Consider the following 23,575-nt stretch of genomic DNA (forward strand, 5'->3'; position numbering starts at 1 on the left):
TCTAGATGGTCCATCCTTTTGTCTCAGCTCCAAACTTTGTCTCTGTAACTCCTTCCATGGGTGTTTTGTTCCCAATTCTAAGAAGGAGCAAAGTGTCCACACTTTGTTCTTCGTTCTTGAGTTTCATGTGTTTCGCAAATTGCATCTTATATCTTGGGTATTCTAAGTATCTGGGCTAATATCTACTTATCAGTGAGTACATATCATGTGAGTTCTTTTATGATTGGGTTACCTTACTCAGGATGATGCCCTGCAGGTCCAACCATTTGCCTAGGAATTTCATAAATTCATTCTTTTTAATAGCTGAGTAGTACTCCATTGTGTAAATGTACCACATTTTTTGTATCCATTCCTCTGTTGAGGGGCATCTGGGTTCTTTCCAGCTTCTGGCTATTATAAATAAGGCTGCTATGAACATAGTGGAGCATGTGTCCTTCTTACCGGTTGGAACATCTATCCAACTTCATTTTGAACAATCAAGTACCTACCATTATTCAAAGGTGTGGGTTGTTTTTCTACAAGGTGGATTTCAGTAGAGAGTACAAACAATGGTAGTGTTAACATATATAAAACTTAACTCTTTTGTAAATTTAAAATTTTTTTGTAAACTTTAGGACATTGAATTGCTTCTACCTCTCACAGGCCAAGTGAACTCCAGATAAGTACTGTTGGTCAACATTCTCTTTCCCCACTTGTCTATTCTGCCCATTGCTGAGGGTGGTTTCTATCTCTCCTTTTCTCTTGTTGTGGGACCCCCCCACACACACACACCAAAATACTAGGACCATGGGCATAAACATTTTAAATGTACAAATTTGATAAAGAAAAATAAATTCTTAAAGTCCTTATCTTTTCCTTCTTTCCCTAATCTATCTGCCTCAACAGATTTCAAGTTAGCTTCAGAATCCTCCCGTACCAGCTCAGTTCCTTCAAAATCTGCATTCTGGACAGTTTCAATGCAGCCAGCCCCACATTTATCCAACCCAACAGAGTGCTCCAACTGCGGCCAGCATGTACCTAGACCCAAATGGTTCTGCACAACTGGACAGAGAGTAAAATAGTGTTATTTCCAGACATGGCCAGTGTCCTAGCTTCCTTGGGTCCCCAATGCCTCTAAACAAGAAGCAGTATAACAAGCACTGGACCCCTATTCAAACCTCAATCAACCATCCCTTCATATTTGCTCACCTTTAAAAAAAAAAAAAAACAAATGGGTGAATGTTAGAAACCAGTTGTTCCTCCAGTCTGCCATAGCTCCAGCAGCCTCCAAGTGAGATACGCATACATTTCAAAAGATCCCTGCCTGATGATTAAGGATGTTGAACATTTTTTCAGGTGCTTCTCTGCCATTCAGCATTCCTCAGGTGAGAATTCTTTGTTCAGTTCTGAGCCCCATTTTTAATGGGGTTATTTGATTTTCTGGAGTCCACCTTCTTGAGTTCTTTATATATATTGGATATTAGTCCCTTATCTGATTAGGATAGGTAAAGATCCTTTCCCAATCTGTTGGTGGTTTTTTTTTTGTCTTATTGATGGTGTCTTTTGCCTTGCAGAAGCTTTGCAGTTTCATGAGGTCCCACTTGTCAATTCTTGATCTTACAGCACAAGCCATTGCTGTTCTATTCAAGAATTTTTCCCCTGTACCCATATCTTCAAGGCTTTTCCTCACTTTCTCCTCTATAAGTTTCAGTGTCTCTGGTTTTATGTGAAGTTTCTTGATCCACTTGTTCAACATCCTTAATCATCAGGGAAATGCAAATCCAAACAACTCTGAGATTCCACCTCACACCAGTAAGAATGGCTAAGATCAAAAATTCAGGTGACAGCAGATGCTGGCGAGGATGTGGAGAAAGAGGAACACTCCTCCATTGTTGGTGGGATTGCAAGCTTGTACAACCACTCTGGAAATCAGTCTGGCAGTTCTCAGAAAATTGGACATAGTACTACCGGAGGATCCAGCAATACCTCTCCTGGGCATATATCCAGAAGATGTCCCAACCAGTAAGAAGGACACATGCTCCACTATGTTCATAGCAGCCTTATTTATAATAGCCAGAAGCTGGAAAGAACCCAGATGTCCCCCAGCAGAAGAATGGATACAGAAAATATGGTACTTTTACACAATGGAGTACTACTCAGCTATTAAAAAGAATGAATTTATGAAATTCCTAGCCAAATGGATGGACCTGGAGGGCATCATCTTGTGTGAGGTAACACAATCACAAAGGAACTCATACAATATGTATTCACTGATAAGTGGATATTAGCCCAAAACTTAGGATACCCAAGATATAAGATACAATTTGCTAAACGCATGAAACTCACGAAGAATGAAGTCCAAAGTGTGGACACTATGCCCCTTCTTAGAATTGGGAACAAAACACCCATGGAAGGAGTTACAGAGACAAAGTTTGGAGCTGTGATGAAAGGATGGACCATCTAGAGACTGCCATATCCAGGGATCCATTCCATAATCAGCTTCCAAACGCTGACACCATTGCATACACTAGCAAGATTTTGCTGAAAGGACCCAGATATAGCTGTCTCTTGTGAGACTATGCAGGGGCCTAGCAAACACAGAAGTGGATGCTCACAGTCAGCTATTGGATGGATCACAGGGCTCCCAATGGAGAAGCTAGAGAAAGTACCCAAGGAGTTAAAGGGATCTGCAACCCTATAGGGGGAACAACATGATGAACTAACCAGTACCCCGGAGCTCTTGTCTCTAGCAGCATATGTATCGAAAGATGGCCTAGTCGGCCATCACTGGAAAGAGAGGCCCATTGGACTTGCAAATTTTATATGCCCCAATACAGGGGAATGCCAGGGCCAAAAGAATGGGTTTGGGTGGGTAGGGAAGTGTGTGGGGGGGTATGGGGACTTTTGGGATAGCATTGAAAATGTAATTGAGGAAAATACGTAATAAAAAATATTAAAAATTAAAAAAAAAGGTCCCTGCCAACATGGCTGCCAACATGTACCACATTCTTGTTCTGTCTGTCTTTCTTGTTCTCTCTGTCTCTGTTTCTCTCTCTACTCAAAGGTGAAAAGCCTCACTTCAAGGTGGTCATTTGCTCTACTTCAACAGTAAATTTCTTGCATTAGGTCTGTTGGGTCATATGCTCTCTATATCATGCCTTGGCCCCATCAAATGTACTCCTCTTCAACTAAATCCTAACATCTATACCCTTAAACATATGCCACACATGCTTACACTTGAACAATGCATGTTCTATAGTAACTATTTTATAGATACTGAATTATTCTCCCTAGGCTAATGAGAAAGGTGAGCCATGATTTTTAACAAGTCATTTTTGCTTTTTAAACTGTTTCATCATCCATAAAATGTATTCTTAAACTGAATTCCTCGATAACATGTTTGATTGTAGTTCTGCTGTACCTACATTGTGCTTCATCCAATGAATAGTCTGCTCTCATTAAAATAAGAGCAAGGGAGATAGAGAGACAGAGAGAGGCAGAGAGGCAGTGAGGTAGGGAGGGAGAGGACGATAAGGGAATTCTTATTCAAACTTTTTCATAGTACCTCTGAACAATATGGGTGTTCACATAGGCCACCTCTAAGAGATCTTCTTTTCACAGATTTAATTCTTCCTTTATTCCACTTTGCACTTATATGGAACCTGCCTCTGCACATCTAACAGTAGGCCAGGCAGCCTGTGTATGAAAGTAATGTTCCCCTATTTGCTGGAATTGATTGATTCTGATAGTGACAGCATGTCCTACACAAGTCAATCTCTACAAAAGATTGACATTAAGGGCCCATAGAAAAGTTTGTCAGCGCCTGTCATTTCTTTTGCATCTAAATGACTCAGCCCTCCCAACAAGATGCTGAATTAGATGCAAATGCCAGAGGATTTCAACAGAAATGTGCAGACACTTGCTTAAGTAAACTGACAGACACAGCTTCCTATTTTTCCTCAAGAAAGTGGAGGGCTATGACTCTAGTTAATCTTTTCATGATCATCTTGTCATCAAAGAATACCTCATATGGCAATTAGATCATTGCCGTATTCATACACATCTGAGATTCACTCTACCGGAACTAGCGAATGCTCTCAGGATTGCTGCATTTGGTTATGAGGAAAAATAAATGTGCTTAAGGACATTGGAGGAAAGGCTGATATATTACTCACCTGGTATAGAGAAAAATCATTTTGAATAATTTTCTACACATTTAATTCCTGGTGTTCTTCTATAATAATGCACAAACAATACTAAGCCACTTCACCTTTCCTTCAATCTTAAGTCGGGTTGTATAGCAAGGCATATTTGGTATAAAATAATAAAAATAAAATGTTGATTTTCATTCTCACATATCATTTGGCATTGTGCTTAAGATAAATATAATGCATTCAATCAAAAGAAATTATCACTTAGATTTTTAAGTTTCCTGTTCATATGGGCAGTAGTTTTAACTACACTGGTCTACCTCTCTGTAATAGCTATTGAATCAAATTCTCCACTTGTCACACTTAATTCCCATAGGCATCTTAACATATCGTATTCAATAATTTTAGATTTCAGATAATGTCAAGTACAAATGAAAGTACAAATGAGATGAACCTTGCTTTGAAAAATGTGTTTTAACAATATATCTAAGGGTCTTTTCATACATCTTTCCTTTTTAGTTTTTTTAAATTTCCAAATGCTATCTGTGCTTCTGTGCTTCTTAAAGGACAATGCAAAAATCTAATGATTTTCTCTCCTGGTTAGGTAGCATATCACTTTGAATAGCATCTTTAAGACAGGGCAATTTCCTACTTGATCCTATTTGACTCGACTCAAATGCCGTCTGCTCAAATTTACTTTGCTGCAGATTCTGTTTCAATGAATCATCCCTTTAGAGAGTGTACAAGTTAAAATATTAAGAAAGTATTCTGGTTATTGAGTTTGTAATAGAAAACAAAGGAACAACTGATGGGGCTTGGGGAATTTTTCTTAACCCATACAATTTTATATGCGCAACTTTTATTAAAATATATATAATATACAATGAGGAAACGCATCATAATTTCAATGAATTTTTAAAGAACTATGATATTTATAGACACTATCTCAATTAAATACCTCAAATCTGTCCAGTATTCTTATGGCCTTCACAAGTGTAAATGAACATGCCCTACTTTGTGTATCTTCTGAAAACCAGTTTATTTATAAATGATTTAAAAGTTAGGTATTTTATAACAGAAAGAGCATTACATAGATAAAAAAAAAAAACAGAGGATAGATGGATGCATAGACAGACAGACAGCAGTAGATAGATGATAGATAGATGACAGATAGATAGATAGATAGATAGATAGATAGATAGATGATAGATAGATAGATACATAATAGATAGATGAGTTAACAGTATATTTTTTCATTGTTAATTCCATTTCCTTGGCTCAATATTGTGACTGTCAGATTCATTGACATAATTATCTGTGATAATATCTTGCTGAATTTTCTTGCTGTACAATCTCATTATAGAAATGTATTGCCATTTATTCCTTATTCTTGCTTCATCTGCTTCATTCTTGAAGTATTTTGAATTTATATCAGTTTAGGAATATATGGATTGGAGATACTGTAAATATCCCTAAAGTGTCTTCTGAGACATGATACGCATAAATCCAGCTGGATTAAATATGTGATATATATTCTTAGCATGATTTTTGTAAGGAGTATGATATTATTTATCCTGTAATACATTTTAGTAAATAAATCAATATAAAATCAAATGAAAGTAAATATGGAGAATATTGCCAACTCTGTGATAATTAATGAATGACATGAGAGAGTAGATTAGGATATACTTGAAAAGCGAAATAAAGCACAAATTTTCCTAATATATTCATTAAAGCAAGAAATAACTTTTTGGAGAAAATAGTCTTGTCATTAATTTTAGTTTCTCTTTCAAATATTGTGGAGCAAGAGAACACTGGGTGCTAACTTGAGCTTGAGGAAAAGCCATGCATCAATATGAGCTTGTATAAATAATTTTAGTTTCTCTTTCAAATATTGTGGAGCAAGAGAACACTGGGTGCTAACTTGAGCTTGAGGAAAAGCCATGCATCAATATGAGCTTGTATAAATACCTTGAGTTACAGCTTCCAGAATTTCTGTGTCTCTGTGCACGCCTCACTTTCTATTGTGTACCTTCTTACAAGGCACTAGGGAAAAAAATTACCTGTGGTTTTCATTTTTTTAAAAAAAATGTAATTTTTTATTAGATATTTTCTTCATTTACATTTCAAATGCCATCCCCTTTCCTAGTTTCATCTCCAAAAGTCCCCTATACACTCCCCTGGCCCTGCTCCCCAACCCACTACCTGTGCTTTTCAAAATTTATTTTTCTTGAAGAAAGATTGCCATAAAATGTACTGTTGGTCATATTGGGAAAGGAATTTTACCAGTCTTAAACTTGATAGGGGACTAATATTCAACATATACAAAGAGCTCAAGAAGCTGGACTCCAGAAATTCAAATAACCCCATTAAAAAATGGGGTTCAGAATAAAACAAATAAATCTCAACTGAGGAATACCAAATGACTGAGAAGTACCTGAAAAAATGTTCAACATCCTTAATCATCAGGGAAATGCAAATCAAAACAACTCTGAGATTCCACCTCACACCAGTCAGAATGGTTAAGGTCAAAAATTCAGGTGACAGCAGATGCTGGTGAGGATGTAGAAAAAGAGAAACACTCCTAGTGGGATTTCAAGCTTGTAAACTACTCTGGAAGTCAGTCTGGAGGTTCCTCAGAAAATTGGACATAATACTACCAGAAGATCTAGCAATACCTCTCCTAGGCATATACCCAGAAGAAGTTCCAACTGGTAATAAGAACACATGCCCCACTATGTTCATAGCAGCCTTATTTATAATAGCCAGAAGCTGGAAAGAACCCAGATGTCCCCCAGCAGAAGAATGGATACAGAAAATATGGTGCATTTACACAATGGAGTACTACTCAGCAATTAAAAACAATGGACAAATGTATGTATCTGGATGATATAATCCTCAGTGAGTTAACCCAATCACAAAAGAAATCTTTAGATATGCACTCACTGATAAGTGTATATTAGTCCAGAAACATAGAACAGCCAAGATACAATTTGCAAAACACAAGAAAGTCAAGAAGAGGGAAGACCAATGGGTGGATACTTCATTCCTCCTTAGAATAGGGAACAAAATACCCATGAAAAGAGTTACAGAGACAAAGTTTGGAGGTAAGACGAAAGGATGGACTATCCAGAGACTACCCCACTCAGGGGTCCATCCCACAATCAGTCACCAAACCCAGACATTATTGCACAATGCCAGAAAGATTTTGCTAAAGGGACCCTGGTATAGCTGTCTCGTATGAGGCTATGCCAGTGCCTAGCAAACGCAGAAGTGGATGCTCACAGTCATCTATTGGATGGAACACAGGGCCTGCAATGGAGGAGCTAGAGAAAGTACCCAAGGAGCTGAAGGGGTCTGCAACCCAATAGGTGGAACAACAATATGAACTAACCAGTACCCCCAGAGCTCTTGTCTCTAGCTGCATATATAGCAGAAGATGGCCTAGTTGGCCATCACTGGAAGAGAGGCCCCTTGGTATTGGAAACTTTATATGCTGCAATACAGGAGAATTCCAGGGTTAAGAAGCAGGAGTAGGGGAGCAGGGTGGAGGGAGGGTATAGGGAAATTTCGGGATAGCATTTGAAATGTATATAAATAAAATATCAAATAAATAAATAAATAAATAAATAAATAAATAAATAAATAATGTACTGTTTGTGCCTCAAAAATTTTACTTGGGCTTTCACTCTTGTCACAAGCTAATTCAAATCTAACTTGATATTTGTTACTTCAAATTAGGTGTGAAAAATGAAAACTCTATTTTAAATGTAAATCATGAATGTGTCATAGTGACACAAGTTTGCCTAACCATAATACATTCTGATTATTATTAAACACATATATTTTCAATACTGGGTTCTCTATAAATTATGCAAATTAAATTGGGTGTACTGCTATAAAGTATACTTGAGAAAAAACTTTAAGTTTCAGCATTAAAAAAAAATCCTTATATATACTAAAATAGTTGTCAGTGCAAGAAAAACAAAATATAAGAAAGAAAACCATTGCAAACATGGATGTGCTTGAGCAGGAAAGTGCTGTGTCATCTAGCTTGCTGTAAGAGATGTAGTAAGCCCTGCCTCTTATTCAATCTTATTTACTCTTGTATTACTATAGGCTGTTGTCCTTTTCATCCTTTGCATCTATTACCTTGAAGGTCATCAAAAAGTCCTATTTGCCAAAATCTGGGTCATTTTAACCCAAATAATTCATACTGTCTTTTCTTTGTTCTTTTAGTCTGAGTGTCAGACTTAGATGCTTCCCAGTAACCAAGTTCCCTTTGTTAAGCTGATTTCTCTTAACATACAGTGCCAAACAATCAGTGTGTCTTTCCAGCCAGAGCATTTGGTAAGACCATAGCTTTTTCTTCTATGACCCAATACTTTATGTCAACAACAGAACAGCCCATTTTGAAAGCTTCAAAAAGATCTCCTTGTAATTTTCAGAATTCTGCTATTTGATATTTCTGAGCTCCACCAAGTCTAAAACAGCCCTATTTTTAACAGGAGGAATCACTATTGTATATATATATATATATATATATATATATATATATATATATATATATATATATATTTCAGTATTATAATTTCAGACTTTGAAATTGGAACACCTGTGTTCAAATCCAATGTTTTCCAAAAGTAGCTATTGCAATTTAAGCAATTAATTCTCAATACTCTGATCATTCTTTCTCTAACTTTATGTTGCTATTAATAACCAAACTCGTAGAGTTTTATAACAAACAACTAAGACAATAGTTATAAATGTCTTATACATGTTAAACTTCAAACATCAATTATTATTTTGTTACTGAATTAAAAATTAAAAAGAAAGAACAGGAGTATATTTTATAAGTTAACCATATACAATAGTTCCATTGAGAATAGGGACAGATTAGACATACTGGATGTTTAAATACACATATATAGATAAATTTCCTAGTATATTTTCTCTAATATTGATTCTTTTACTTTAAATATAGAAATTTTTTAATTTTTAATATTTTTTATTACGTATTTTCCTCAATTACATTTCCAATGGTATCCCAAAAGTCCCCCATACCCCCCCACTTCCCTACCCACCCATTCCCATTCTTTTGGCCCTGGCATTCCCCTGTATTGGGGCATATAAAGTTTGCAAGTCCAATGGTCCTCTCTTTCCAGTGATGGCCGACTAGGCCATCTTTCGATACATATGCAGCTAGAGATAAGAGCTCCGGGGTACTGGTTAGTTCATCATGTTGTTCCCCCTATAGGGTTGCAGATCCCTTTAACTCCTTGGGTACTTTCTCTAGCTTCTCCATTGGGAGCCCTGTGATCCATCCAATAGCTGACTGTGAGCATCCACTTCTGTGTTTGCTAGGCCCCGGCATCGTCTCACAAGAGACAGCTATATCTGGGTCCTTTCAGCAAAATCTTGCTAGTGTATGCAATGGTGTCAGCGTTTGTAAGCTGATTATGGGATGGATCCCTGGATATGGCAGTCTCTAGATGGTCCATCCTTTCATCACAGCTCCAAACTTTGTCTCTGTAACTCCTTCCATGGGTGTTTTGTTCCCAATTCTAAGAAGGGACATAGTGTCCACACTTTGGTCTTCATTCTTCTTGAGTTTCATGCGTTTAGCAAATTGTATCTTATATCTTGGGTATCCTAAGTTTTGGGCTAATATCCACTTATCAGTGAATACATATTGTGTGAGTTCCTTTGTGATTGTGTTACCTCACGCAAGATGATGCCCTCCAGGTCCATCCATTTGGCTAGGAATTTCATAAATTCATTCTTTTTAATAGCTGAGTAGTACTCCATTGTGTAAATGTACCATAATTTCTGTATCCATTCCTCTGTTGAGGGGCATCTGGGTTCTTTCCAGCTTCTGACTATTATAAATAAGGCTGCTATGAACATAGTGGAGCATGTGTCCTTCTTACTGGTTGGGACATCTTCTGGATATATGCCCAGGAGAGGTATTGCTGGATCCTCCGGTAGTACTATGTCCAATTTTCTGAGGAACTGCCAGACTGATTTCCAGAGTGGTTGTACAAGCTTGCAATCCCACCAACAATGGAGGAGTGTTCCTCTTTCTCCACATCCTTGCCAGCATCTGCTGTCACCTGAATTTTTGATCTTAGCCATTGTGATTGGTGTGAGGTGGAATCTCAGGGTTGTTTTGATTTGCATTTCCCTGATGATTAAGGATGTTGAACATTTTTTTCAGGTGCTTCTCTGAAATATGGCAAATTTTTATTTGTTAAAAATTTTCTGAACAAAATAAAAGAAACCAATGAGGTGTTTCTCTTTGGTCTGAGAAATGAAAGGTGACCGGCAAGATTTTAAGCAGAGCAAGGATTGTTGAAAGGATGGAATGTAATCCACTTGCAGAGGACTGTTGCTGATGGACATGATTGGAGGGGACACTTGTAGAAGACCAAAAATAGCCATGTTGCTACTGCTATATCTGCCTCCGATGAAGCACATGGATTAACACGACTATACAGCTCAGAGAAAGGCTCTCAGGAGAGCAAGAAGGACAAAGCTTTTCCCTCACGGAGACACTGTGTTCTAAGGCTCTATTATGAAAAGCTCAAGAATCCTTCTACCTAGAATATTACATTTTTAATCATATTTCAATTCAACATGAGATATGATATAAAAAGCATAGCATGATGTACATTTCAAAAATTTCAAAGAAAATATTTTGAAATGTTAAACCTTATAGACATATGTGCATTTAACTTGATTGAAAATTATTTAATGAAATATACATGTATTGAAATATAATCATATTTCTTCAATTTTCCTTTTTATTTATTTATAAGAGGGGGATAGGCTCTTACTTTGTATTTCAGGTCAGCCTGGAACTCATCTCAATCTTTCTATCTCAGCCTTCCAACCTCTGGGATTACAGGTGGATGACATCTCTCACAATTAATAAAAGATTTTTTTAAAAAACATAAACAATATAAACATGAAAGGCATTACAATAAACTTCACAAATAAAGTTTTTAAACCTTCATATTAAGGTCAATTATTATAATACTTTCCAAATAACCATTGCAAATATTTGCTTATGTTGGTTCTTTTGTACAGACAGAACACTGAAGTATGTATGCTTGAAATGCAATAAACGTTGCTCTCTCTTTTTGTTCAGAGGTCTTTGAAACTTTTGACAAAATTACTCCCAACTTATCTCTTATAATCTGACCTTCTGGCTTAAAGGTAACTTTTTTCCCCTTTGTAAGCCATACTACCTGAAGTATAGATGAAAGGAAGCTGATTCTAAAACATCACCCTTTGCGGACATTAGCTGCTGAACCCCATTTACCCTTTGACCCATAATATTTTACAGTTATCCAATCTATTTATGAAAGCTATACTTAATCTTATGATCAACTTTAGTTGTACATTTTATTGACCAACAAGATACAAGTTTAAAATAAAGGAGCAATTTCTATGAAAAAAGTGGGAAAATACACAAAGAGATGTTACCTAATTAGTTAGGAAGACCATAACATTAAAAAATGTAGAAAAAACAACTCTAAAATATGAGACATCTATATTATCTTGCATACTAATTGGGTTTCATTCTACTATTGTTCTTATTTGGAAAGAACCTACACAGAAAATTTTGGAGGATGATATGGTGGTTTGAATAGGACTGGCTTCCATAGACTAATGTGTTTGAAATCTTGGTGCCCATAGAGAATGGCACTATTAGGAAGTATGGCATTGCTGGAGTAGGTATAGTCTTGTTGGAGTAAGTGGTCACTGTAGAGTCAGGCTTTGAGTTCATATATGCTAAAGCTATGCAAAGTGTGGTACACAGTATCCTCCTGCTGCATGAATATAAAGATGTAGAACTCTTATCTCCTTCTCCAGAACCATGTCTGGCTGCACACTGTCACATTTCTTGTAATGGCAATAATGGACTAAACCTTTGAAACTGTAATCCAGTCCCAACTGATTGTTTTTCTTCATATAAATTGCCATGGTCATGGTGTCTATTCACAGCAATAAACACCCTAATACAGATGGATAAGCAGATTTTGTGTACAGAAGGATATGTAATTTCACCCAAATGAGAATATTTTCTGGTTATAAATATATATTATTGTGTTGTTGATTTATATTTTCTTTTTTTAATTAGATATTTTCTTCATTTACATTTCAAATGCTATCTCAAAAGTCCCCTATACCCTCCCTCTGCCCTGCTCCCCTACCCACTAACTCCCACTTCTTGGCCCTGACGTTCCCCTGTACTGGGGCATATAAAGTTTGCTAGACCAAGGGGTCTCTCTTCCCAATGATGGCTGGCTAGGCCATCTTCTGATACATATGCAGTTAGATACACAAGCTCTCAGGGTACTGATTAGTTCATATTGTTGTTCCACCTATAGGGTGGCAGACCCCTTCAGCTCTTGGGTACTTTCTCTACCTCCTATATTGAGGGCCCTGTGTTCCATCCTATAGATGACTGTGAGCATCCACTTCTGTATTTGCCAGGAACTGGCAAAGTCTCACAGGAGACAGCTATATCAGGGTCCCTTCAGCAAAATCTTGCTGGCATATGCAGTAGTGTCTGGGTTTGGTGGCTGATTATGGGATGGACCCCCGGGGGGGCAGTCTCTGGATGGTTCATCCTTTCGTCTTAGCTCCAAACTTTGTCTCTGCAACTCCTTCCATGGATTTTTTTATTCTGTACTCTAGGGAGGAATGAAGTATCCACGCATTGTTTTTCCTTCTTAATTTTCTTGTGCTTTGGAAATTGTATCTTGGGTATTCTAGGTTTCTGGGCTAATATCCACTTATCAGTGAGTGCATATCAAGTGACTTCTTTTGTGATTGGGTTACCTCACTCAGGATGATATCCTCCAGATACATCCATTTGCCCAAGAATTTCATAAATTCATTGTTTTTAAAAGCTGAGTAGTACTCCATTATGTAAATGTACCACATTTTCTGTATCCATTCCTCTGTTGAGGAACATCTTAGTTCTTTCCAGCTTCTGGCTATTATAAATAGGGCTGCTACGAACATAGTGGTGCATGTATCCTTATTATCAGTTGGAACATCTTCTGGGTATATTTCCAGGAGAGGTATTCCTGGATCTTCTCGTAGTACTATGTCCAGTTTTCTGAGGAACCGCCAGACTGATTTCCAGAGTGGTTGTACCAGCTTGCAATCCCACCAGCAATGGAGGAGTGTTCCTCTTTCTCCACATCCTCACCAACATCTGTTGCCACCTGAATTTTTGATCTTAGCCATTCTGACTGGTGTGAGGTGGAATCTCAGGGTTGTTTTGATTTGCATTTCCCTGATGATTAAGGATGTTGAACATTTTTTTTTTCAAGTACTTCTCAGCCCTTCAGTATTCCTCAGCTGAGAATTCTTTGTTTAGCTCTGTACCCCATTTTTAATGGGGTATTTGAATTTCTGGAGTTCAGCTTCTTGAGCTCTTTGTACATATTGGATATTACTACCTTATCATATTTTCTTAATAGGAGTTACTACTTAAAAATCAGCTTATGATAATTAGTACAGAAATGATATCAAGACTACTGAGAAGGAAATAAAACAAAAACTACTTATCCTGGGAAAGGAATTTTTGTGGTAGTCTGAGTCCATCTTTGTTAACAATAAAGTCAGTTTCCATAATCATCTTTTTGAATAGGAAGTTTAAATAAATATGTTTGCTTCTGGAAGGTAATCTCAATGCACTGCTTTTGAATGTTATTATTATGTCTATATGTTAATGGCTATTTTATTTTATTATTACTGCTAGAAAATGTCTTTTGTGGTTTCTTAGTTTAATTTAAGATGTAGTAAAAGACAAGTCTACTTAAAACAATCAAAAAGTTTATGACACTTTATTTAGTTTAATGATTACCATTTGGAATTCTCGTTTCTGTTTTGTTTAGTTACAATGCCACAATTTGCAGTACTACCTCAGCTGTGGTATGAAGAGTTCAATGTACTAGGAATTTTCCTTTATTCTCCTCATAAAAGTCATTCCTTAATTCTGGCAACATTTATACCAATTGTTAATTCTTTTTAAAGGGCTCTTTAAGCAAGGAAAGCTTGAATATGCTATAAATTCTTTTGTTCAGAAAGAGTTGCTTTGTTCACTTAATTATTGCTGTATAAGTCCAGTCACTCCTTGATGTATAAAAACTCATTTATTATTCAAATCATAATACACAAAATTTATATTCTGTAAAATAATTAACACTAAACAGTGCAACTTGAAAACACTGTGAAAATCAAGAGAGTATAATTCTAGTCTGAGTTTTTTTCCTCAGAATTATGCAATCTAAATTGTTTTTGAATATAAAATAGCTTTTAGTAGTAGGAAAGACTGTTATATGTAAATATAATGTAATTAGTGACTATTAAGGAATAAATTTAAGTGCTTTATAAAACCTGCAAACCAATTTTGACTGCAGATACAGGAGATGTTTTGCACTACATCAACACTGGGTGAATTCCATTTGAAGCTCTTGTCTCCCTTCTAATAGCATCTCATAATATTGACTTGTTCAATTTACTACATGTCAGAGTTCCCTAGAGTTGCTGGTTCTCTTTGACTCTGGGTTATGTGACTTCAGCTATCATAGTCCCTCACAGTCTCACTCTTCAAACAGATCTTATGTGTGAAGTTAAGAAATCTTTGCAGAGTATAGCAAGAAAATTGAACCAGCATTTCCAAACCATTTAGCTTCACAGAACTTCCTTCCAGATTACATACCCTGCCTGTAAACAACCAGAAAATGAAAAGGACATAAATGTTTGCTATGTGCTTCCTTAATTTTACTTTGTTAAATACATTTGATGCCAAATAGTGAATACAGAAAAGCTTATGGGCATTGGTGATTAATTCCTAATTTTATGATAGCGTCTAATGAAATATATATATATATATATATATATATATATATATATATATATATATATATATGGTTGTTTGTCTTTGAATTCAAATAATGTCTCTGAAAGGGAATACTCTAGAAATTTTGGAAATCATATGAACAAAATTTAAAGACAATTCAGTTTAATATTGGTAAACATAAAATGGGAAATTTAAAAAAAATCTTTAAAGATATGCTGTGAAGAGTTACTGGCATCATCTACCAAGGAGGACAAGTCCAACCGTTATTTGTGCTCTTTAACACTGTAATGAATACATTGGAACAAATTAGATAAACTCTCCTGTATCTCTTGAGATGCTTACATTTTGGTGTCTTGTATGAGAGACAGGATTCTCTGTTGTTCTGCTTACTTTATGAAACACCAAAGTGTATTTACATACAGCATTTCCCAAATTTTAAAGTATCTTCCTTAAAATAAGAAAGTGCCTGGAAGCCACATATATTCTATGTACCATTGCAACTGTCACAGCTCAGTGTTTCTCAAAGTCACATACTTTTATGGTGGCGAAAGACAAAAGGTAAAATAAAATACAACAACATTTTTACTTAAGCTTAGGCTTTGTTGTTATACAAATCATATATATATGAGCACCAATGAGTGGAATATTTGATATTACTTGAACTTATTTGATATACAATAAGTATTTTGACTAATGCTTCAATAGGCCTTAAAACTACTTGTGACTATATTATTTGAATGATATAATACTGCTGTAAATATATTTTCAAACTAGATAAATATAAAAGTGATTATTATTTATGTACAAGAATCCCCTAAAATTTGTCAATATTATTGAGAAGGAGTAGGAAAAGGAAGAGAGGAAAGAGTGAAAGACATGAGAAAAAGCAGAAAACAGAAAAGGTAAGCAAAGAAAGATACATGACCAAAGCAAATAGAACTATTTGGTTGACAGGTAATGTATGGGCACAGACTTGTTATCTCTCTTCATTGCTGGCACACATGGGAATGACTTGTAAATTAGGTGCAGGTTCAGCCTTATGCTGCCTATGTCTCCTAACTCAAACTGCCTCTTTATTATCCATAAAGAGATCTTTGGTGTTCAACTGACAAGCAATATTTCAGTTATAGCTACTTGTGTTTAGTAACACTTATTATTGATGTAAATCAAATTAAAAGAAAGGCTACTAGTAAATGAGAGTCCATGTGGGTTGCAATCTGTCTGCTATTTTCAATATACATATTATAACCTAGTACATCTGGAACATTTAATGTTTTCTTTGTCTTGGATATAAAATCAGAAGCAAAACAAAAAACTACTCCAGACTACTCCAAGAAAGAAGGGAAAGAAAAATAACTGAAAAAACAGACTTTTTATATAAAATTGACATGTACTTACCAATATAATTTTTTAACACACTATTTCTCCCAGTGATCATCTCTGGTTCTCACTATCAAATGGTAATGAAATGATAATTTCGTTTCTAGTTCATATTAGTCTAGTTTTGGCAATCATATCAAACTTTTTATCCTGTGGTATCTTTCCTTATGCTTAACCTGTATACCTTGAACAATAAATCAGGCTTGGTAGTGCCTCTCCTATCACAGTCCACCATGTCACACCAATGAAATTTGACATGCTCAGGGATGTGTGATGAATCACACCTTAGAGAATATTTTTAAATGGCACAGTTCAGTGAATTCTAAGCCTAGTATACTTCCCAGTTTTTGAACTGACTCTGGAAAACATAAAACTTTTTAGACAAGAAGATATCAATAAGTTACTGCAGCACAAAAATAAACTCATATTTAAGCTTATCAGTTGTCACTAACAGAAGATTACATAGGTAATGTACCTTTTATTTTATTTTATTTTTTATTTTTTTGGTTTTTTGAAACAGGGTTTCTCTGTATAGCCCTGGCTGTCCTGGAACTCACTCTGTAGACCAGGCTGGCCTCGAACTCAGAAATCCACCTGCCTCTGCCTCCCAAGTGCTGGGATTAAAGGCATGCACCACCACACCCGGCTTATAAATTATTTTTTAAAAATATGATTTATTTTATATGAATGGAAAGATTGAAGTTACTAGCCAAGAAGAAGAAATGCATTGATTAGGATCAACACAATAATCTGTTTGAATTTTATCATAGTTGACTATTATTTCTTTCCTCCTAAAACATTCACTGTTTGCAGACATACAAGTCAAGTTCTCAACTTAATACCTTTTCTATGTTAAGCAGATCTTATTGTGTAGTGAGTGCTATCATTAGTGCCATTATTTTAACTTATTAAGCATTTGTCTACACTGAAGCTAATGGAGTGGAATTACCATGCTCATAGTCACAATCAAGCTAATACATTGCAGAGATAAGGCTAAGATCTGGTCATTACAGGCAGAGTCCAGACAATACTTTTTAAAGATCTCATTCATTTGTTCTCTCTAGCAGAGGTGACTATCTGGCCAGTACATCAGACAGAGTGCCATTCTAACTATTTTTTTTTTGGGGGGGGGTGATGAGGAAAGGCCATAATGGATATGGGCTAGGATTCTGTTCTAGAACTAGAAACAAAAATATTTCATTACCATTTGATAGCTTATTTATGAAATGTTTTTATAATGCATCATCCTAAATGGTACAGTCTTCCCTGGTATTACTATTCTTTTAAAAGATTAAAACAAAACAATGAGCACAGGTGAATGTGGCAGGGTTTTCCCTGTCCAGTTAATTTAAATATTAGTGCAGCAGGAGACCTGTGATTGGACAGAGAAAAGGGAGGCAGTGCTAAGAGTTGCAGAGAAGGAGACAGGAGACAGGGAGGGTGGAAGCAATATGGAGGACAGACAGGATGATTCATATTCAGTGTGGCTTTAAATAGCCACAGATAGATATATTATCATATAGGAATAGAATAATTGGGGTCACTTGTCTAATCTAGGTGGGCAGCTTGTATCATTACAAACTGGCTCTGAAATTATTGTGTGGGCATCTTGTGAATTGAAAAGTTATTACTATGTAAATCTGACAGGTTAATTATAAGCTTCAAGAGTTTTGATTTTACTGGGTTACTGGGTATTGTGATGTCTAACCACAAGGTGGGTTGTCATTGAATGGGGCTGGCGTGGCAATGACCTGCCAAGGAAAATTAGGGAGTCTGGTGGAGACATCTCAGGAAGCCTGAGTCAGAGAGTCTGTAGAGATGAGATCAGCTGTCTGGAGCCATTTGGCCCACTGGTGCCCAGTGTACTGCAGGAACTTTCTCATCTTTTTAATATTTCTCACAACAGGTGAATACCGCATAACTATTGTTTAAGGTAAGGTAGATATGTCATTATACCACATATTAGTATGATTGGAATCCTCTTTCTTGGGAGAACTCAAAACTATTTCAGTATGAAGAGTTGATGCTGGAAAAAGTTACCAAATATATTCTCTTTCCCTAAACTGGCCATTAGTCTTCATCCCTCCTTATGTTAACACAGGATTCTGAAGTGTAGATAGAGAATGTCTGTGTTAGCCCCAGTGATATCTTAAATGTCAACTGAGAAGGCACGTAGATATTTTAGGTCTGGCAAAATCCCATGCCTCCAAAGGAAACTCAAGAAGAACAAAGATCAAAGTGTGGACACTTTGCACCTTCTTAGAATTGGGAACAAAACACCCATGGAAGGAGTTACAGAGACAAAGTTTGGAGCTGAGAAAAAAGGATGGACCATCTAGAGACTTCCATACCCAGGGATCCATCCCATAATCAGCCTCCAAACGCTGACACCATTGCATACACTAGCAAGATTTTGCTGAAAGGACCCTGATATACCTGTCTCTTGTGAGGCTATTCTTGGGACTAGCAAACACAGAAGTGGATGCTCACAGTCAGCTATTGGATGGATCACAGGGTCCCCAATCGAGGAGCTAGAGAAAGTACCCAAGGAGCTAAAGGGATCTGCAACCCTATAGGTGGAACAACAATATGAACTAACCAGTACCCCCCAGAGCTCGTGTCTCTAGTTGCATATGTATCAGAAGATGGCCTAGTCGGCCATCAGTGGAAAGAAAGGCCCATTGTTCTTGCAAATTTTATATGCCCCAGTACAGGGGAACGCCAGGGCCAAGAAGTGGGAGTGGGTGGGTAGGGGAGTGCGGGGTTGGGGAGCATGGGGAACTTTTGGAATAGCACTGGAAATGTAAATGAAGAAAATACCTCATTAAAAAAAGTACTAGATGTTGTCACATGAGGTTTGAGATCAATGAAGGCTTGATGTGGATAAAGTCCCTATCTAATATATAACTACTCTCTATTTAAAATCTACCATATGTTTAATTGTTTCAAATATTTGTGACAGAAAGCCAACTTAAGTTAGGTAAGCTGAACCAGATGACATTGATGGGAAATGATTAAAAAATAAGTATAAGAAAAATTTATCCACCTGAAAAAGAAAAAACCTTGAAAATTGTGGAGTATTTTTTGTGAATCAGTAGGATTCCCAATGTTCACCTTTCAGTTATAGTATGTATTTTCTCAAGAAAGTTCTAGAATTAGGTTGGGGATTCAGGCAAAATTTTCCTGTGGATTTAAATTGAAAATGAGTGATTAAGAGAATATATGTTTCATTCTAAATTTTATTCTAGGTTGTATGTGCTGGGAAAAGAGATAAATATAGAGCTTGGCTCCAGAAATAGGTTTTACTATATTATAAGTGAATATATTATAAGGATATAAACCATAGTCTTTGTGAAATAAATAGAAAAATTTACAAGAAAGACAATGTATATACTCTATACAATAATTGTAAATTTTTTTTTTAGAGTGGGTAAGGCTGGAGCAAGGATTACAAGGTAGTGGAAATGATCAACTGAGAGATGGCAACATAACACAATGACCTGAGAATTCCAATGAAAATACTAATTCTAGATATATTTCAGACTAAACTTGTGACAGGATTTTGAGGATTGTTAAGAGGAATAGAGAAATACATGGTGACTATAGGATTTTCAGTTGTGAAGATGACATGGGGGTAATAACATTCACATAAAGAGAGTATAGTATATTTTGGTCTAGAGAGACGACAACTTCAAGGCCAAAAAGTTTTAATTTGAAAGCTCAAACTCAGTTAAAAGTCAAGTTTCCAGACTATGCTGTTTTGGTAATGCGGCCACTGTAGGATTTTCAAAAAGAGTCATGGCTTCACCATCTTTGGGTAGTTGTCTAGGATTTCAATACCATTAGTTCACTCTTGCTGAGAGAGTTTTAAATCCAATTAGAGAGGGACATTGATTTCCATCAAGGTATGCATACCACTAATGCACCCTTAAGGTTATTGTGCCATTCTGGTCACTGATAAAGTTCATAGGAGTCATAGATGATTAGAACGATTTATTAGTACATTCTTTGGAAGCATGCATAATGCCTAATGTTACTATGAATGCTAATGTCCAGGGATTACAGCTGGAGGGCCTCCTCTGGGCTGAAGTGTCTAGAGGAGTGCATGGTGTCTTTAGCAATAGGAACTTATTTTCTATTATGGTGTATACCCAATGATATGACTAACATCTATTCATCAGGGACACTTATCTCTGCAACAGATTGAGATTACATCTACAAACTAAGAAACATTGTAGAAGAGTGGACAGAAAGATTTCTAGAACAGAAGAATCAGGGTGTCTGATGTGGGATTATGCTTTCTAAAAATATCAGAAGCTACACTCATAACATCTTATCAGAACAACTGCCTAAATATATCTGAGCAAGTACAGCAGCAAGAAAAATAGCAAAGTGGATGAAGAAAGACCATGCGGCCTAGATCCTAGGCAAAGTTTACAGGCAACTAACAGATGCTGAAAGTGGGAGGGAGAGCCTTCTCAGAAAAGAGCTCCCCAACTGGTTAAACAAAATAGTCATCTGAGCATTATACAGATTGAGCAAGTTGTATTTAGGAATATATATTTAAGCATATATTTATTCCATACATCTGTATACACACACACACCTAACAAATAAAGAAGCCATGAATTTGGAGTATATGGAAGAGTATATGAGAAGGTTTGGAGGGAAGAAAGGGAAGTGGAATATTATATAACTAATGTAATATCAAAAAAGATTAAAGATAATGTTTTGCATGAACTAAAAATTTTGAATCAAAGTGAAGAGTTGGAGAATGAATTAGCGCCAAGATCCAAGAACGAATTCAGCACACATCACATTGTGAGTTTGTTTAGATATACCTCTTTGTTATCACACATTAACTCATCAAAGTGGATTTCCTGCCATAGAAGAAAGAAAAGGAAAAAAAAAAAACATTGTGAAACTTTGTGAACTTATCATACATTTTGAGGCAGAAAATATAAGCTAATTATTGTCAGTGTTCTATTTAATTTGAGCAAGAAAATATTCTTGTAGCTCAGAACATTGCTGAATGTTTTCCACTCCAGTTTCAATGAATTATTTCAGCTCCTTTTGTAAGGAATTCGTAAATCAGCTCTCCTCACTGGCACAGTTAAATCACACCTCCATATATATATATTTTTAATTCTCACTGTACACATGAAAGGAAAATAGAGGATTTGGAGATGTGTGTCTCCTCTCTACTTATGTTATGAATCATTTTCATGATGAATGCTACACAGCTGAGCAAAGCTCAGAACGGTTAAAGCTAAGGCTCTGTGATGCTCATATGTGCATGGCTATTAAACATCACTTTATAACATGCTCATATTGATGGGTCAACGTCATTTAGTAGTATATTCAGAATTCCACTTTCACAGAGCTAATGTACTAGAGGACTGTGCTTATTTCACTACACAATGCTATTTCTTTGTGCTAAAAAAAAATAAAAATAAATGCTTTCTTCCGTGAATGTTCCAGGTATTCATCTTAACTCTATTATAAAATTTATCTTAGACTGGCTTTTCAGAAGGAAAGAAAGATGATTGCAGAGATAACTGTACCACTATGATTAGTGAGTCCTTTCAGGATTGTTGATCTAGACTGGAAATCTGATCATTTTTAAGAAATCAAAGAGTCCTATTATCAAAGGACTTTATTCTTTATCTCATTGTGGAAAATAGAGTGAAATATCCCATTACTTGAGTAAGTTACAATATTTGCATCAATGATGTATATCAGTACATGTGTTACAGCTACTAGGAGAAAAATGATAACTTCAAGAATCAAAAACTTTCTCTTGAATCTATATAAAAAGTGATGGTTGGGAAAGCTGCTTAATTAATTATCAAAGAAGATTTTGACATTTCCTTTTCATTAATAGGATGTGTTAATTGATTTGTATTCATATGATAATGTAATTATAATTTAAAATAACTTGAGAGAATAAGAAAAAATTAGACTTAATCATATCCAACCTAAATATATTTCATATTTACAGGTACTTTGTTTTACATGCACCTTATCCATCACTTTAATGTGAAAAGTATCAGCACGGTATGCCCTGCCGCTCCTCCTGCATCTCTGCTGCTCTCAAATACATGATGATAGACAGATCATTGAGGTCTATAAGAAAAGAGAAAGAGAAGATGGCAATTTCCACATGAGAATCTCAACCATACCTCTTCTCTCAGTTTGTCAGATTTGAATAATTATTCATTCATCAGTTAATGCTCAATAATTGTTATCTATCTTTGGAGAAAAAATGTAAGATAAATTACTTGTACTTCTTTCATTCTTGGCAGGTGTACTACTTTAGATACTGTGTTTACAGATATCTCTATTTAAAACTCTGTTCCATCAGAGACACTGGGAAATGTGTGTGTGTGTGTGTATTGCTGGGCTAAGAGAACTGGTGCTAAACAATCATTTATTTAGAGATACTACCAATCATAAAAATGTTGCTGGAAGAGATAGGCTTCTGTAGACACAAAGAAGAGAGATATACCTTCTAAGCACTAACCATACTCCAATTTCTTGTATTTCTGTTTGGTTTTGCTTATGTAAAATTTCACAATTCTGCCAACTGTTTCCACTCTATAGTTCTGAATAGGTTTATCAATATGATTTTTCACATTGCAATTATATTCAGGTGGCATTTGCAGCAGGATTTCTGCTTCCCAATAACATCATTTCATTTTACAATAGCCATATTCCATATATTCTCTTTGTATTCTTATTTACTTTATATGACAACATTGTTAAAATTATTTTTCAGTTGAATGTTTGTCATGAAGACATGATCACTGTTAGCAAAATGTATTTTAATTTAGTAATGAGGTGGAGGGCAAAAGGCAATGTAAATGTCATGATGGAAGTACATTTGAGGAGCAACATGAGAACACCCACTGAAGAAACATGGGAACAGAAAGTAAAAGAACTGTTCACAAACATCAGAAATCAGGGATGGTGGGCACAATCACAATGACAAGTTATTCTAAGTGAAGCAGGGAAGAAAAACCTTATCAGAACAGATATTTACATTCCACAAACTAAGGGGTTCAGAAGTTGCAGAAGAAACTTTGCAGAGGAGCACAGGAAAAAGCTATGGGGTACAATATAACAGATTGATAGAATTTATAAAAATCACTGCCTATTTAAATATGCAGCATTTAGGAAA

General features: G+C 35.9%; 1 protein-coding gene across 1 annotated transcript in view; it reads right to left on the minus strand.

Annotated features, from left to right (window-relative positions):
* The window catches only part of Znf804b (zinc finger protein 804B), a 615,302-nt gene that overhangs the window by 187,735 nt on the left and 403,992 nt on the right, over positions 1–23,575 (minus strand). The window lies entirely within an intron of this gene.

Source organism: Mus caroli, unplaced genomic scaffold (genome assembly GCF_978045245.1).
Source record: "Mus caroli unplaced genomic scaffold, Mus_caroli_1 scaffold_4, whole genome shotgun sequence".
Classification (NCBI taxonomy): Eukaryota; Metazoa; Chordata; class Mammalia; order Rodentia; family Muridae; genus Mus; species Mus caroli.